This window comes from Sminthopsis crassicaudata, chromosome 2, assembly GCF_048593235.1.
Source record: "Sminthopsis crassicaudata isolate SCR6 chromosome 2, ASM4859323v1, whole genome shotgun sequence".
Classification (NCBI taxonomy): Eukaryota; Metazoa; Chordata; class Mammalia; order Dasyuromorphia; family Dasyuridae; genus Sminthopsis; species Sminthopsis crassicaudata.
The window spans coordinates 583995640-584014302 of NC_133618.1; the positions used below are offsets into that span (position 1 = coordinate 583995640).

The following is an 18663-nucleotide window of genomic DNA, read 5'->3' on the forward strand; positions in this document are numbered from 1 at the left end:
AGACATAAATATAGTACCATCCTTTCTTTCAGACTGATGACATACTGTTCCTCTTATATACTCCATCCACCATTTAAATTGGCCTACTAGCAACTCACTATTCTTGAAAACCAACTGGAAATTTCCCACCTCCATGTCTCCCCACATCAAGCCACCTGTAACACATGAAGTAATTAGCAGTCCAGAAGGTGTCTCCTAGGACTTAACTGATGATTACGATGAAGGAGCCAAACTAAGGTAGGAAAGATATATTCAACAACTTCTACTAGGAAAACAGAATTCTCATTAAGATAAAAACTTTTAAGTGTACAAGGAAGACTTCATGAATAAAGATAATATATCAGGAAATGTAAGCAGATCCAGAAGAAGGTCAATTGCACCATGCTTGAAAAACAAGTCAATGGCAGCTGTCATCTCTTGGAATGTTTCTTAAAGTATATACAACTAACTGATATGAGCATGGGGAGATAAAAATGAATAGTGGTATAGCAATTCTATCTAAAGCAGCTTTGATATGGTCAGATGTCTCAGATGCTCTGATAAGTGTCCAAGTAGATTCCAACTGAATAGGATCTTTGAAATGCCCTCTCTTGTCTTCTTCCCATATGTGTTATACTTTTACTCATCATTTAAAGGTTAACTCATTTTTTTTTTCCTTCATGAAGCTTTTCCTAACTATTCTAATTATTGAATTCTTAGACTTCACATAGAATTTTGCTTGTCCTCAAATGGTGAAACAGCTAGATGGTGTACTAGATAGAGTTCTGGACATGAAGATTCAGAAAGATGTGGATTCAAATCTGAAATTGGATAGTTATTCACTGGCTCCAGTTTCTTCAACTGAAAAATGAATATATCTCAAAGAGTTCTTATGAGGATCAAATGTCATGAAACTTATAAAAAACAGCATAATATCTGGAACATAGTAGTCATTCTATATCTATCTATAACTATCTATCTGTATGTACTATATAGAAATATACAATTCTATACAGATATATATGCCTTTTTTCCTCTTCCCCTTCTCTCCATAAGTCATCTCTACCTATTACATTTTAAACTTCAAGCCTTGTTCAAGCTTCTCTTCCTTAGCCCTTTCAACTGTGTTTTTATACAGTAGTCACTTAGTATAGAATGTGAGAGTGGTTAATTAATTCAAGGAACTAAATCAAGGATATTTAGCCTAGAGAATAAAGGGGTACATAATAGCAGTCCTTAAATCTCATGTAAGAAGGAGGATTAAACATCTTCTGCTTGGACTCAAAGATAGAACTAAAGACCAATAAATAGAAGTTATAGAGAGGAAGTTTTGGTTTAATATAAAAAAATACGGCAAATTAGAATTATTCAAAAGTGGGATAGATTGATTCAGCAGGATAGTGAGAATGCTGTCACTGGAGGTCTTTAGGCAGAGGCTAGATGACCACTTCTCAGGGATATTGTAGATGAGTCATGCATCAGATATAGTTGGTATAAATGACCTACTTGTTCAAGGTCAGATTCCACAGTGGCCTAGTTTTCTTGCACTGACTCCTGTGCTCCTTTGTAGAGATGTATAATTTGACTAAAATTTTGTCTATTTTGATATGTTTTCATGGGGAGAGTAAAAAAATATTGAACATAAAAAGCATCCTTCTAGGTCTAAAATTTTTGAAAGAAACTTTCTATAAACAGAATCTAAGCAGCAAGCCCTAAAAAAGATGAGCAAAGCTCTTTAAAAATACAAGTGGCTACATGGTAGCTTGAATAATAAATCAAGGTCAAAAGAATTGGATTTTCTTAGCTGATTGAATTAAAACTCACTACTCTAATTCAATCCATCTTACACCAAATTTGGATAAGGAAAAAAATTAAATGCCAAGATTTTTTTTTAATTTTTAAAAGAACAGATCACATTTCTCCATAAATTAGACACTATGAAATAAAAGACAAAGCTTAAGGTCAGAGACTTCTGGCTCCAATCTGGCTTTGCTCCTAACCAGATATGTGACCTTGGATATTCCTTCCCACATCTCAAACTCAATAAAATCAAAATGGAACTTATGGTCTCTTTCAATCTTCCTTCCCTCCTTCCCCTTACCCCCAACTCACTCTTTCTTCTAATTCCCCTTTCTCTGTTGATGATATCATCAAGTTCCTAATTAACCAGGCTTAGAAACTTTGGAAGAGAACTTTCATCTTTCCAATACTTTTCCTTCCCTATATACGGAGTAGATAACTCTTGTTCACTTTATTTGATACAGCAGGGAGTGTCCTGCATCTATCCCCTTTTCCCACTCACACAGTCACCTATGTAATTCAAGTATTGTAATTGCCCCTCTACTAGTGGTATCTCTGCCTTTTCATTCGCCCTTAAAATACAGCAAAATAATTTGCCTAAAGGAATGGTCTGATCATTCCATTTTCCCTGCTCTAAGACCTTCAATAGCTCCTCACTTATATACAAAATTAGGCAGAAATTAGTGGAAAAACCATTGGATTTTAAGTCAGAGAACAGGAGTTCAAATTCTGACTACAATATTTACTTATGTAATTTTGGCCAATTAAACTTGATTGAGCCTCATCTGTAAAACAATGGGGGTTGAACAAAATGGTCTCTAACATCCCTTCAAGTTTTCAATCATATGATCTTATGAATGACATATAAATTAATTATTTTGGCATTCAAGACCCTATCTTGCCAACACAATTTCATATTGCTTCCTTCTGTACACTCTCTGGCCCAGTGAAATAAGCTATTACTTGATTTAGTTCAGCCCTTTTCTTCATTTCTGTGCTTTCAGAAGCTGTTTCCATTTCCAAGAATGAATTGTCCTCTAGCTGTATTTCTGTCAGGTAAACCTGTTATCTTCTTTTTAGATTCTTCAATGAAGTTTTCCCTGATCCTTCTCCCTCCATTCCTATATAGTCATCTCTCTCTATGTGACCTTTGCCATGTGCCTGTTCCATTCTGATTTGCACAACAACAATACTTGTAATAACAATGTCTCACTCTCTTAAGAATTCATTCCTCTGCACAACTTTCTGAGAAATACTGGATACTATCATTATCTCCATTTTACACAGTGGAAAACTGAAACCCAAAAGATTGAAGTGATTCCGCCATTCTTATACACTTAGTGGGAATAGAAGTAATCTTTATTCAAATTCAGAAATCCTGTCCTCTCATCCACTGTAACACTAACAACTCTCAATGCAGCTTACATCAAGCTGGAGTTAAAAGTAAATTCCAAAACATGGATATTTGTTATCCTCCTTTGATACCATAAACTCCTTCAAGGTAAAGAATATTCTTTTTCATATCATTATCCCCAGTGCCTACTACTGTGCACTACATAACAGACATTTAATAAATGTTCCTCATATCAAATTATGTTTGATATCTCTGGGTCTCAGATTCCTCATCTGGAAAATGAAAAGGCTTGAATGTGATGCCCTCCAAGGTTCTTTCCCATTTTAATAGCTCTATGTGCCCTTGGTTGGGTATACTGCTAGGGTTCACATTGTGGCTTTTTATAAATGACTTCTTAACTCTTTCTTCTATATGAAATAACTTCTGCTCAATCATCCAACTAGGATTTTATCCTATTTATTTTGTACTCAGTAGAGTCAAGATTGAGATACAACAAATCTCACAAGTAACATCAATCTGAAGTGTTGAGGGACACAATACTATTATAGGCAACAAGTAAGAAAATTTGGTCAGAAGTAAACTCTGGTAGAGCCCATCAGGGGCCAGCAGGAAGGGACAATTCCCTAAGGAAGGCAATGAGACCTTAAAGCCAAGACAGAAGAAAATGGTACTCATAGATTACAGTAAAAGCCAATGGAGTTATTAATGGGATAGGTCAAAAGAAGGATCCATGTTTGTGCTAAGAGCTTAGAGTACACTATCATGGTCCATGAACTGTGAATGCTGGGGTATTCAGCTGGGGTATGGGAAACTAGCTCTGCCTACCAAATGCTCCCTTTGGGCACTGCCATAGAGGCTTGGAGGAAGTAGGTGGGCTTCCCTTTGCTTCCCTTTGCTTTCTTCTGAATGCTAAACAGCTATGATAGGCACAGGGGTGGATGAGCACGAATTTGTTTTCTAATAATAATACTAATAAGTAACATTTGCATAATATTTTTAAATTTAAAAAGCACTTTGCATACATTATCTCATTTAAGCCCTTTAAGGTAAGTGCTCCAGGTATCAATATCTTCTTTTTATAGATGAAGAAACTGAAAGCAAGGAAAACTAAGGATCACATCATTATTAACTAGCTTCACTAAGATTTAAACTCAAGTCTTCTTGGCTATTAGTCCAGAAGTCTGTCTACTATGCCAGACTGTCTCTTCAAGATAATGAGACACAAATTTATTTCATACTAATGTAGCCTGACTCAAACATTTATTATTTATAGTAAAAGATTATATAGTATGATCGAATCTATTATTTAAAATATATATTTACAAAAATAAGCATATATGATGTTGTCTAGGTAAAACTAATGTGTTTTTTATCATGTGTGAAGGGTCTGTGTGCTAAAAGTTTGAGTTTGCTTTTATTGCAGACTTTGTCAACTTATCCTTTATTTTCTAACTTTATTTCATAATACTCCTCTGACATACTTCAATTTCAGCCAAATTAGCCTGTGAGCTAGTCTCTGTATAAAATATCTCATTTTTTTCCCTCTCTGTCTTTATACAAATGATTTCTCCAACTCTAGAATTCACTCTTTTCTCTTTTTCATCTCATAGGATCACTAGTTTTCTTTACACTATAGCTATTCTCTATCTTGAAATCACTTTTATTTACTTACTTGTATTCTATTGTATGCTGATTTCCCCAAGAGACTGCAAACTCCCTGAGGAAAAAGACTGTTCTTTTTTTGTCTGTCCCCAGTGTCTAGTATAGTGCTTTTTACGTATCAGGTTATTAAAGTTTATGGACCGCATTTGTATTCTTAAACTTCCATAAGCTATATCTCTAGCTGTCTGCTGAAATTCTCTCATTAAAAACAGAAGAGCTCTTCTAAAATCCTTACAAAATATTTAGGTTCTAAGAAGATGGTTCTTCCAAGGAAGCTTCTGAATGTATATGAAAATGGCTTGTTAAAAGAGACATAAATCCACAATCATTCAAATACCTGTCAAAAATAAACAAATAAACAAAAAAGGCTGGAACTTCCCTAAAAAGAAATGTCTCTCAGATTAACATGGTTGGAAATGTTTTCCTTAATTATGGCAAAGGCAATGAAGTGTAATAAAAAGATACATTCATATTAAAGGCCCAAGACCCTAGGCAAAAGAGAGTTGCCCACTTGCCACATATCAGTACACTGAAAAAATTAGATGAGACAATATATAAGGATACATTTCACATCTTACACCCAGGGATTTGATCTTTTATGATAGATAGCTGAAGACTTTTAGTTATAGTCACCTGGAAAATTCAAGCAGTAAGCAATTGAAAATATGCTTCCAGAGAAGCACATAAAGATTGTTTTCTAATTGCCCAGGTGAACTCTGTTTAATCTATTATCAAAAATGTAGTCCTTTTTTACATTACAATGGAGTCTCATCTCAACAGATTTGCTATATATTGGGCATCATAAGACTTGAATTAGAGGCCACTTTTAAATATACCTCCTTGATTGATCAGCAGGGAAGGCTTCTTCCATCTTGCTGCAGGTTAACCTTCACTCCCACCCCTAGTCCCCAGGTAGAAGAATATCCAAGTGGTAATAAGGCACTTTCTGCAAGTCCCTGTCACAAAATAGCAGAGCCTAACACACTTTGATTTATTTGGGCCAAATTTATGGCTTTCTTCTTTTTTCTCTCTCTGCAGTTCTAGTTTGGGATAATTCTCCAGAAACTCTGAATTGGGTAGCATAAATCAGGATAATAAATGTTCCTTGAGCTTCCCATCTTTAATATGTATCTCAAACAGTGACCTCCCTTCAGAAATGAATCAGAATATGTTTCCATATTCCTTCCTGTAGAGGTAAGAAAACTGAGGTCAGATAGCTACTGAACTTACCAATAATAAAATTAGATAAAGTCTACACAAGGTAGCTTCATCAAATCCTTCTTTCATTCCCAGATTTCCATCAACAGTTTGCACCTACAGGTTCTATTCACACAACTAAGTACCATCTTAACATTTTGAAAATATTGTTGGAGTCATCCCTAAGGGATTCAGAACGATGGGTTAAACATAAACTACCTCTATATCTTTTTTTTTTTTTTTTTTTTTTTTTTTTTTGCTTTTCCTCCTCCTTCCCAATGTGAGGTGACATGACAGTCAGCTAAACACACCCTTATTGAATACTTTCTTGAATGTGGAAAGTTTTTGTTTTGTTTTGTTTCATTTGCAAGGTCAGGATAAGTAATACTTAAATGGTCTACCCAGAGCCTACTGCCTGCTTTGACACTTTCAACTTAAACTCAATATATCCAAAAGAAAATTAATTATCTCTCATCAATAACTTGTTCTACTCCCATTTTTCTATTTCTGTGAATGGTACCATCATCTTCTGAGTTATTCAGTCAGAAGAAGCCTCTTCATTTCCTTCACTAATGAATATAATCCATTGACAAATATTGTCAGTTTTATCTCCATATAATTCTTAGATCTGTCCCTGCCTTTCAATTCCCACTGAAACTATTCCAGTTCAATATTGCTTTTTGCCTAAACTATATTGTCATTTGGTTTTCTTACCTGTAGTTTACCTCTTCTCCATTCTAAATTTCATACATTGACTAAAAATCTTCCTTTTCTTTCAAAACAAAATTATGTTATACTACTGATATCTTTTATTTTTGTTACATCATTTTGTAATAAATATCTTTACCCTTGATTATTCAGTGAGCCATTCCTTATAACAAAGATTTTAAAAGAAAGGGAGTAAATGGAAGCAGTTCAGCAAAATTAACACATCAACCATGTCTAAGAGTATATGTGATACATCTAGGTCCTGGTTAATGTGAATAAATGAATACACTGAACTGTTTATATGTATTTAAATTCTCACTGTTTCAGGTTATAATTATGGAAATTATGATAATTTGATCCAGCCCATAGTAATATGCAGTGAGATTTTTTTTTAAATGCAACCACTTCAGAAGAATTCATTATTCATATTAATCTAGACCTAGCTGTATTCTAAACCCACTGTATTCCACTTCTGGAAAGAAGGGAAAGAGATATATTTTTTTCAACTCTCCTTTGGAATCAGATTTAATCATTATAACTACACAGTGGGAATTTTCATATTTTTGTTCTTTCGATTTATGTTGTTTTATTCATTATGTATATTGTCTTTCTATTTCTGCTTCTTTCACTTTGCATCAATTCATGCACCTTTTCATGTTTCTCTGAATTCTTGATGTTTATCATTGCTTACAGTGCAATAACAGTCCATTGTATCCAATTATCAGAATTTATTTTAACATTTCCCAATCATTGGGTATTTACTTGTTTCCAGCTCTTTGCTAGCATGAAAATAATGAAGTTGTGACTATTTTAGTACAGATGGTACCAGACATTGACATCCTAGAGGATATACTTAAAGGCGGAACCTCTGAATAAAAGGATATGAACATTTTATTCACTATTTAGAATTTTCCTTATTAGTTTCCAGAATTAGTGAGACTATTCACAATTTCACTAATAATGTATTCAGATATCTTTCTTTTTTCCTGTTAATAGTTTCTGCTTTTGAATCTTTGCTAATTTGCAATGTAAAAGGTTTTACCTTTTATATTGTTTTTGATTTGCAATTTGTTTTGATATATAACTCTCTAATCATAAATAATCATATTTTTCAGCCATCTACCCATTGGTGAAATGGCTCTTTGTCTGCCATATTTAAATATTTTAGATAGCATATCAATATCAAAGATAATTAACATAATTATTTTTCTGTAAGAATGATTCCATTCTTATCCTAGCCACATTAACATTTTTTTCAGAAAAAAAAAACTTTTCAATTTCATGTAATCCAAGATATTTACTTTATCTTTTTTGACCCACTCTATCCCTTGTATAATTAATAATTTTCACTGTAACCATAGTTGTAAAAGTAACTTGAGCAGGATCGCTTCCCACAATCTCCCTCCACCCCCCTTTTTTTTATATTTACAGTCAGATTTCATTTGGATTTGGGGAGTTTTGTGGCATATGGTTTAAAGTGGTAGTCAACCTAATTTTTGCCAATTTGCTTTCCAGTTTTCCAACAAAAAATTTGTTAAATAAAAAAGTTATTTCCCAAATAGTTTATATTATATGATTTATTTTAAAATTTTACTTATTTATTTTATGCTTAAATGCAAAATTGAAAAAGAAAATAACCATCATCATTTGCACAGCAGAACATAAGATATGTCAAAAATATAAAGCAATAAACTTCCATTCTGGCAGCAATTAGGCATAGAATAACACTTCACACCCTATACCAAGATAAGGTCAAAATGGGTTTGTGATTTAGACAAAAAAAGTCAATACTATAAGAAAACTAAGAGAGCAAGGGGATAGTATAACTGTCAGATCAGTGGAGAAGGGAGGATTTTATGGTGAAAGAAGAACTAGACAACATAATGAAATGCAAAATGAATAATTTTGATTATGCTGAATTTAAAAGGTTTTGCACAAACAGAACCATTGCACCCAAGATAAGAAGGGAAACAGAAATCTGGGAAACAATTTTTACAGCCAGTGTTTCTGATAATTGCTACAATTCTAAATTGTATAGAGAATTGAATTAAATTTATAAAAATACAAGTCACCACTCAATTGATAAATGGGTCAAAGGATATGAATAGACAATTTTCACTTGAATAAATTAAAGCCATTTATAGTTACATAAAAATCATCTAAAATCACTGTTGTTTAGAAAAATGCACCACTTCATGCCTCTCAGATTGGTTAAGATGATAGGAAAAGTTAATGATAAATGTTGAAAGGGATATGGAAAAACTGGGACAGTAATGCACTTTTGGTTGAGTTGTGAAATTATTTAACCATTCTAGAGAACAAGTTGGAACTATTCTCAGAGGGATATAAAACTATAAACCCATTAATTTAGCACTCTCACTACTGAATCTGTACTCCAAAAAGATCATAAGAGAGGGGAAAGGGCCCACATGTGCAAAAAATGTAACAACTATTTTTGTACTGGCAAGGAATTAGAAATTGAGTGGATACTTATCAATTGAAGAATGACTGAATAAGTTATGGTATGTGAATATAATAGAATATTATTGTTCTGTAAGAAATGATGAGCAGGCTGATTTCAGAAAAGTCTGAAAAGACTTTTCTGACCTAATGCTGAGTAAAATGAGCAGAATCAGGAGAACATTGTATGTAGTAACAGCAAGATTATGTGATACTCCACTGTGGTAGAGTAAGTTCTTCTTGGCAATCCAAGACAATTTCAAAGATTTGGGATAGAAAATGCCATCCACAGCCAAAGAGAGTACTATGAAGACTGAATGTGAATCAAAGAATAGTATAAATTTTTCCACTTTTGGTCTGATTTTTTTTGCACAGCATGCTAAATATGGAAATATGTTTATAAGTATTGTATATGTATAACCTATATCAGATGGCTTGCTGTCTCAGAGAGGGGGAAGTATGAGAAGGGAGGAAAAAATATTGAAACACAAAATCTCACAGAAATGAATGTTGAAAATTATCTTTACATATATTTGGAAAATATATTTATTTATACATGTACATATACAAATGTATTTGGAAAAATAAAATACTATTGAGACATTAAAAATAAATAAATAAATGAATTTCCATTTCAAGAAAGCCTATATAATAAACATTTTACATTGTGTTCAAAACTATCCGTCTTTTCTTTGTTTCCTTGTAAGTTTTCTTTTGTTTTCTGCTGTGCACTTTTTACCTTATTATTCTTTCTCTTCCTCCCCCTACAGAAGACAATTAAGTGAGTATATGTATTATATATAATACATATAGATATACACATAAACACACAAATACATACATATACTTAAATATCTACAGTCATACCTAGATATACATGTATGCATTAATATGCACCTATTTAAGACTATTCTATGCTTGTTTGCTATGTGGTTTATTTTATTTTATTTTTTACAGGCAATTGGGGTTAAGTGACTTGTCCAGCATCACATAGCTAGTAAGTGTTAAGTTTCTGAAGCCACATTTAAACTCAGGTTTTTCTGACTTCAGGACCAGTGTTCTATTCACTGTACCATCTAGCTATTCCTTTTGGTTTATTTTAAAATAATTGGCTTTGTTGCTACATTCTATGGACAATGGGACCTTTACATCTGACTTGCAGGTAAAGCATTCTCTAAGGGGTTTCCTCCATTAAATTGTGAGATTCTTATTTTCGATTTGGCTTATTTTCTATTGTCTTATTTTCTATTTGTGTCTCCAATGTTTAGTACAGTATTTTGTTCACAATAAAAATCTTAGCAAAATATAATTTATGTTTTTCATTCATTCATTCATTTATATATTCATTCATCTGTCCATTAAGTCAGTCACTCACTTATATAGTCTTAGAATAGCTGAACTGATTTTGATTCCTGGAAAAATTCTAGAGTATAGTATTAGAGGAATCGTTAACAGGCAGCTGGAGAAGGAAGTGGTGACTACAGCAAGCATGGCTTCATCAAGAAGGGATGGTGCTAGACCAAATCCCATTTCTTTTTAGACATTCTCCCTGGACTAATACGTCAAAGACCTGTCAGTATAATTTACCTGTGCTTTATCAAATAATTTGGCAAAATTTCTCAAGCTAGTCTTGTGTGAAAGATGTGGAGGTGTGGGCTAGAATTTGGAACTCATACAATTTGGGCAAGTACAATTTGGAACTCATTTAATAATAAGTCAAATTGAAAACAGGTCTCCAGTGCCCCAGATATTGGTATTTGGCACAGTTGTTTAAGATTTTTATCAGTGACTTAGTTAAAGATATTAAGACATCAGATATTTAGGACAGATAACAAAAACATTAAATGGCGAAGTCAGGATTATGGGATCATAGAACTAGAGGTAAAAAGAACTTTAGAAACCTTTGTCTCATTTCATTGTGTTTAAGATAAGGAACTGAGTCCAGAGAGATTAAGAAATTAACCTCTAGTTAAATGAAGCTGGTAAATCTGAGGTAAGATTTGAACTCACCTTCCTGATTCTCAATCTGCAGCCCTCTCCACATTGCCTCTACAAAAAAATTTGACAGGCAATTCATGAGTATGACTCTAATGATATTTAATAAGGATAAATGCAAAATCTTACATTTGAATTTTAAAAAATCAATTTAAAAGTACAATGTAGAGAATGCATGGCTGGACAGTCATTTTGATTGAAAAAAGATAAAGGGATTTTAAAGTGAATGGCAGGCTCATTTTAAGTTTTAAAATGTGATATGGAAGCAAAAAATTAATATAATTTTGAGAGATAGTGTCTAGGTATTGCAAGGTACTCTATGTTGGTCAAATCTTATCAGCATTACTGTGTTCAGTTCTGGAAGCTATCTGGTCTGAAGGACTTAGAGAAGCTGAAGAATTTCCAGAGGGCAATAAGCTGATTGGTGAAGGCCCTTGAGATCATGATATATGAGAGTCAATTGAAATACCAATAGAAGTTTCACCTAAAGAAGGGAGGAATTAGTGGGGACATAATTGCTTTTAAGTATCAATGATTCAGAGATGTTCTATCTGTTCCTAGAAACCAGAATTAGGAGAAAGAAATAAAAGGGGTCAAAAGACAAATTTGTTGGTATAAGGAGAAATTTTCCAACAAATGGAGCTACTAAAAACTCTACTCTTCTGGGTGATAAAGAGTTCTTCCTTACTAGAAGTCTTCAGACAAAGACTGATGACCTCTTTATCTGTCATAGAGAAGATTTTTATTCACATATGGGTGGAACTAGTAACCTCTTAGAAGCTTCCCAATTTGAGATTCCTATGATTCTGTGATGTTTCCTCCTGGATTCTCCATGACCACTGAAATGCACAAAAATAATTAATTAATGACTATGAGCTTAATGCCAAGAGAGAACTTTACATGCAGATCATTTCTGCAGGGGCTTTGAGATCTAGAAAGCACTTTTCTGACATCAACCCTGTGGAGATCAAATATGATGATTCCAACATAAGAGGTGGTGAATCTCAAGCTTAGGGAAATCCACTGGCCTGTCTATAATCACACAGCTAGAAAGTATTAAAGTCAAGAATCGAACCCAGGACTTCTGACTTGTTCACCAGCATTCTTTCGAGTACATTCTCAGCAGGCAAGTTTCTCCTGATCTCTGAAGAGGAGAAAGTTCCATGCTGAACATACCTGTCTCTGGTAGAGTGAAATGTTCTCTCTACCCCCTCTGAACTTATGCTTACAGTCATCTTCAATTGGGCTGCTTTAAGCAGAACTCATCCTTATCCACAATGCACAAGACCAGCTGACATCCTCACCTTCATGGATGGAGAGCTTCATTTTGTGAGTCAATGTTTGATCAGTTAATATGAGCACATGTGCCCTTTACTAAGACCTTCAGTCTCTGGAAGTGTCAGAGTGACATAATTGCCTACAAACCTGGTTTTCCTCCAATCAACAAAATGGCTACTCAACAAAGGCACAGAGAAGAAGCCAGCTGATGCATGTCAGGAAAAGAAAATGCAGAAGGCTCTTCTATATTAAAACAGCTTAGCAGAAACCAGAAGGCAAGAATGTTTTCTGCAAACACTGGACTTGGGAATTGGATTGGGGGTATGAAGGTTCTAGGTGTGCCTAATAAAAGCTGCTTGTTTGAGATAGTTCATTTGATTGGAAATCAGTCTTAATGAAGCTAAGGTTATGAGGTCAATTTCTTTATCAGTCAGTTTGATTTGCTCTGAGAAATACTTTACTCAAATACAAATCATTTACTGAGTTTCTACCATGTGCAATGTTTTCTGCTAGGTGCAATGGGATGTGTGTATATGTATCATAAATGTATATGTGTATGTATATAACATGCATATATATTGATTAAATGTGTTGTACATATGATATACATGCATATATGATACATCTTATACATATATATTTCTACAATATTTATACAATCTGCATATCAATACTTATAATATCCTGTTGATATATGAATATATGATATATAAATATGCAACATTTAAATATTGTTAATTTTAAAATCTAATTACCCTCCAAAAAAAGAAATAATATTATCCACACAAATAATATAATATATATATATATATATATATATATATATAAATAATATACATACATACATACATACATACACATACACACCTGCTTAGTACAGTAAGATATGCATATATATATACATTTTCATATAAATATGTGTATATGTATTTTCATGCATGTGTGTGTTCCATAGAATCTAGCAGATATGTGTGTATGTATATGTGTGTGTATGTATATATATATATATGTAGGTATATATGTGTGTGTGTATATATATATATATATGTATGTACACACACACACACACACACACATATATATATATGTCTATATACTATGTGTGTATATATCCTTGAGAGCTAACAAAAAGGCACTGAGGTTTATCTGAAGGAACAATGGGTTTGTAGTTAAAAGACCTGGGTTTGAGTCCTAGCTTCACACTAACTAGAATTGTCATTTACATCTTTCTGTGCCTCAGTTTCCTCATTTATAAATAAAGTCAAAGTCATATTTTTTCCTTGCATTCATAGGAGTAATATTGCTAGTGGGAAAAGGCACTGGTTCTGTGATTTCACTGAAATAATGAACTTCCAATGTGATCACTCCACTTATCTTGGCAGATCAGCAATTCAAGTGTAGTCTTAGACAACTGACTACCTGGGATGATGAAGGGTTGCAGGGACCCTAGAGTCCATCTATGTCCATCCCTTCATTTTTACCATAGGAAGAATTCCAACCAGATCTTCTTGATTCCAAGGCTGACCCTCTATTAACGATGCTACACTTCATGGCAATATATGACAAGTGTCAAATGTATAATTGGTATTATAATAAGTGCTATTGAATAACTGTTACTGGAGCTTAACTTAGAACCATAGTTCATCCCTTGCAAAAGTATGTCTTTGGCTAAAAGAGAGGAACATTGCAGGGAATGTGGATAACTCCACTTAACATTTTCCCCATAACTGGAAGAAATCATATTTTGATATTTTGATGTTTGGCTAAGGCTACTACCTCAATATACAATGAAGAACAATTAGAAAATAGACCATGATTCCTACCATTTGCCTTTATAGGAGGAGGTCACTAATAAGATTTCTCTAGTCTTAATGGTAAAAATGAGTGTATTTCTGATTAAAAACATGGCAGAAAGTGAGCTCTAGGCAAAGGTGGGTTAGGTAAGAGCCTTTTCTTTCAACCCTTGCTGGAAGCAAAAGGCTTGATGGTATGTGATTTTGTGTTCCAGTAGTATATGCTGCTCTGGCTAGGTTAAAATGACTAAAGCCATCAATCCCTTTTGCTCCAGGGCACGAGATGATTAGCTGATTTTCTGATAACAAGACTCTTATTAGCACTTTCTTTAACAGGTGTACAAGTTGTTCATGCTGATGGTTCCAGGGTCATTAGGCAGCAGGGAAGAAAGAGAATGCCACAACTCACATATCTTCCACCGATAACAAGCCTGGGATGACATGCATTAATAACTCCAGGCTAGCTAGACAGCAAGATGTACAGAGGTCATGGCTTTGATAGAGCTGTAGCTTGGGGCAGCTTCTCAAACTGCCAACCCAACAGGTAAGTGGCCTGAGAGTATAGAAGCAGACAGGTCAAAAACAGCTCTGTTTATGCCAGAAAGCCTTCTTGTCAGCCCTCAGCCTCCACTGAGTGAGAACCAGTACCTCCCAAAAGCCATGTTCAATCAACCCCTAGCTATTAGTTTGGGGTTTATTCTAAAAAGAGAAGATTTGCCTGGTACAAGAATATATTGGGCAAGTTATTTCTTCCCTAGGACTCAGTTTTTGCATCAGTAAAATCCAGGATGTGAACTGGAACAGAGTATACATTTAATAAATTCTTATTGACTGAATTTATGGTTTCCAGCTCTGTATTATGACCTTTAATTCCAAAGGAAGTTTTGATTCATTTTGTTTTGTTTTTGTTTGTTTTGTTTGGAGAATTTAAGGGAATGGAGAGAAAGAAAAGGGCGGAGCTAATGTTAAAATACAGTTAGCATCAATGTATAATTTAAGCCCTCTCCAATCCAAATCCTTTTATATCCTAAAGATTATTTTTGATCTTTCTGTAATTATTCTTCTCAGCTACATCATTGCAGGAGTATTTTCCCCCTATATTCCATTCCTTAAAATTGCTCTTGATATTCCCTTTAAACAGAATATATTTGCATACAAATACTGAATGGAAAAGGGGAATATGGGTACAATCTCCACTAGTAATATACTGGGCAGTGGCTATTAACTTTATAAACTTTTACAATTTATTGTTGTCAGATTATTTTGTAGCTTTCACAAAACTCCACAACCTTCCTTGAGTACATGGTATGTCATTTCCAATTTTCTGTTGTTGTGGTTTAGTTTTCTAATTTTCTCCAGCTAGTCATGATCCCATTTGGGGTTTTCTTGGCAAAGGTACTATAGTGTTTGCCATTTCCTTCTCCAGTTCATTTTACAGGTGAGTATAAAAGGGCAAACAGACTTATGTGATTTGCCTAGTGTCACACAGATGGTTGGATTTGAATTCAGGTTTTCTTGACTCCAGTACTAGATTTTTATCCCCTATGCTACCTATCTTCACTTGTTTCCATTTTACAAGGGGCTAATCTATCCCTTCATTTATTTGACAAGTACTTTTTGAGAGACCTGTATATGGAGGACCTTGTATACAAGCTCTATAGGGATTCAAAGGGTTAAATTGTGGTCCCTGTCCTTATGGAGACTACAATCTACTAAATTTCATACTATATGACTTATCAGTCTAAACTGCTTATTCAAAATCCCAGAACAAGTCATTAGAGGAGCTATGGAAAGGCCTCAGGAGGCCCAGGCCTAAAACCTTTCTCCAAATGACTGGCACAGCAATACAAATCTAGGTTGAATTATGAGAGTTGAATGTCTGTCAAACATCTTTCTATCCCATCAAAGAATGTGAACTCAATGAAATCATAACATTAAGTTCTTTTCAATGTTGTCTTAAAAGTTTCTTTTCATTTTTGTCTTGCTATCTACAGGACTTAGCAAATTTCTAATATTCCTTGCTCGTAGAAGAAGCTCAATATATTTTCCTAAATTGAAATGAATCATAGATTTAAAGAAAGAGCAAAAGGGAATCTAATCTAATCTAATATCATTACTATGCAGATGAGAAAACTAAGAGTCAGAGATGTTAAGAGATTTATTCAGAGTCACCCAATGATGGACTCAGTAGCAAAGTGTGAATTACAAGCCCAGGAATGACTAACTATGATCCATGTTATTATCATTGTCTCTTGTTACCTAGCAGGAGAACAATGGGACCATATAAGTATCCACAGTTCACAGACTTTATAGGTAGAAGTCAATAGTCTTAGGATCTCATTGCATCATTTCCACGAAATAAACTGTTGACTGTCTCAAAACTAACTTGTTCTACCTTAGATAAGGGAGTTAACCACAAAGTGAGGTAATACAGTATAATTGACAGAGATCCAATCTTAGAGTCAAGGAGATGTGGGTACAAGTATATATGGACAAGTTATTTATCCTCTCAATGCCACAGACAACTCCGGATGGGTTTTGGATTAGAATTAGTAAAGAGAATTTCCCAAACGTGATATGTTACAAGTGTATATAAAAATCAATCAGCCAATCAGCTATTTTATGAAGGGTTATAATCAGCTGATATAACTAAGGTGAAACCTTGCAAAATTAAAAGTGTTTTACATTATAAGAAAAATAATATTTAAGATTTCTGTAAACTGAAAGATAATTCTCTTTTTTAAACATTTTAAGATTTATGTAGAGTTGTTTCTTTGTTTATTTGTTTTCCCATGGAGCATTTTTGGACTAACCTTCAGAGAGGGTTCTACTCTTCTTTATAAATCAGGCATAGAGAGATTCCCTATTTTTATTCAAATCATTTGTATATAATATCCACCCATTTTAAACAGAGAAGCACATATCTCCTTGGGGTGACCATTACACTTCCCCTGGGATTGGCTCATTCACATGCCAACAGAATCTCTTTTCTTTCTTCTCTCTCCCGTCGCCGCAGGAAAGCTGTTCAGCAATCGCTTCCTGTCAGCAAATACAGGTATATTTTCTGTACTTCTCAGCCAGAAAAATATAGCAGTAATTGAAATACACACAAAGACAGAACAAATATTTTGTATATGATGTTTGAAGACATAAAACAAGCAAGCAGAGAGAAAGTAGATAATTCATAGCCTGAACAGAATTTCTGATGCTTTCATTGACCAGATGCTGAAGAAAAATCCAGTTGTGAAAACAGATCATTTCTGTGGACAGAAGAAGTCAAGATAAAAGAAGACAATGACTTTCCCTGCTGAAATTTTAAAAATGCAAATATTGGAGTTCAAAAAATTTAAATTATAATGCAGGTTGTTTTTTTTTTTTTAATTTTCTCAGTGACTTTAGATCCTGCTCAGTTTTACTACTATTCAAATGTGAAGGAAAGTATTTTTTCTCTAGTATTTGTGGATATTTGTTGAGATCTTTTAATTTTTAAAATCTTATGCAAATGCAATCATTTGACATGAGAAAATTCAAAGATACTACACATTATGGCTTGTCATTTCTAACCTTTCATATCTTTGTTTGGACTGTTTCTTCTGCCTAGAATGTTCTGCATACTCCTCCCATTCCTGCCTATCAAAGCCCTATCCATCTTTCAGTGCTTTAAGAAAAGTTATAGTTATGGAAGAAAAAAGTGCTAGATTTGGGGTCAAAAGAAACATGGATTTAAAATCTAGTTCAAACCTTAGCTGTAGGATCATTCATAAATCATTTCATCTCTCTAAGATTGAGTTTCCTTATCTTATAAAATGGGAGGATATTCTTACACCATCTACCTAAAGGAAGTTTGTCAAAAATATGCTTTGTAAACTCTTAACCCATGACAGAACTGGTACTTTCTATTATGAAAATCTTCTTAAAAATACTTCCTTTTTCATGAAGCCTTCCATGATTATATCATTTTCCCATCCTCTGAACATCTAGTACTTATTTTCTATTACATGGAAATGTTTGGAACAGTTGTTATTCGTATATGTAAATCGTTTTCCCAATGAAATTGCAAGTCTCCTACAGTCAAGGACTAAACTCAATATATCTTTGAATCATTCCCTCATATCTTGAACAGAACTTTGGTTTGGGAAACAAAAATGAATTTGATTTTCATGAATAAACAAAGATAGCCTAGAAGCTTTGGTAACTCTATTTATGGATTTTCACATGTTCCTCTATAGATTTAGAAAAAAATTAAAGACAAATACCTTCCAGTGTTTTAGTTCACAAAAATAATGTCTAGAAGTGAAAATCATTTCAGATAATATTTAATACAACTTTTCCAAAGTTACATGAGTAGTGGTACCAAAGATGGGGTTTAAATTCAGGCCCTTTAATGCCAGTCAGGATAGTTGTCCATATTTCATGTTGTGTTCACTTCAAAATAGT

General features: G+C 33.8%; 1 protein-coding gene across 1 annotated transcript in view; it reads right to left on the reverse strand.

Annotated features, from left to right (window-relative positions):
* The window catches only part of SORCS1 (sortilin related VPS10 domain containing receptor 1), a 726370-nt gene that overhangs the window by 700907 nt on the left and 6800 nt on the right, over positions 1 to 18663 (reverse strand).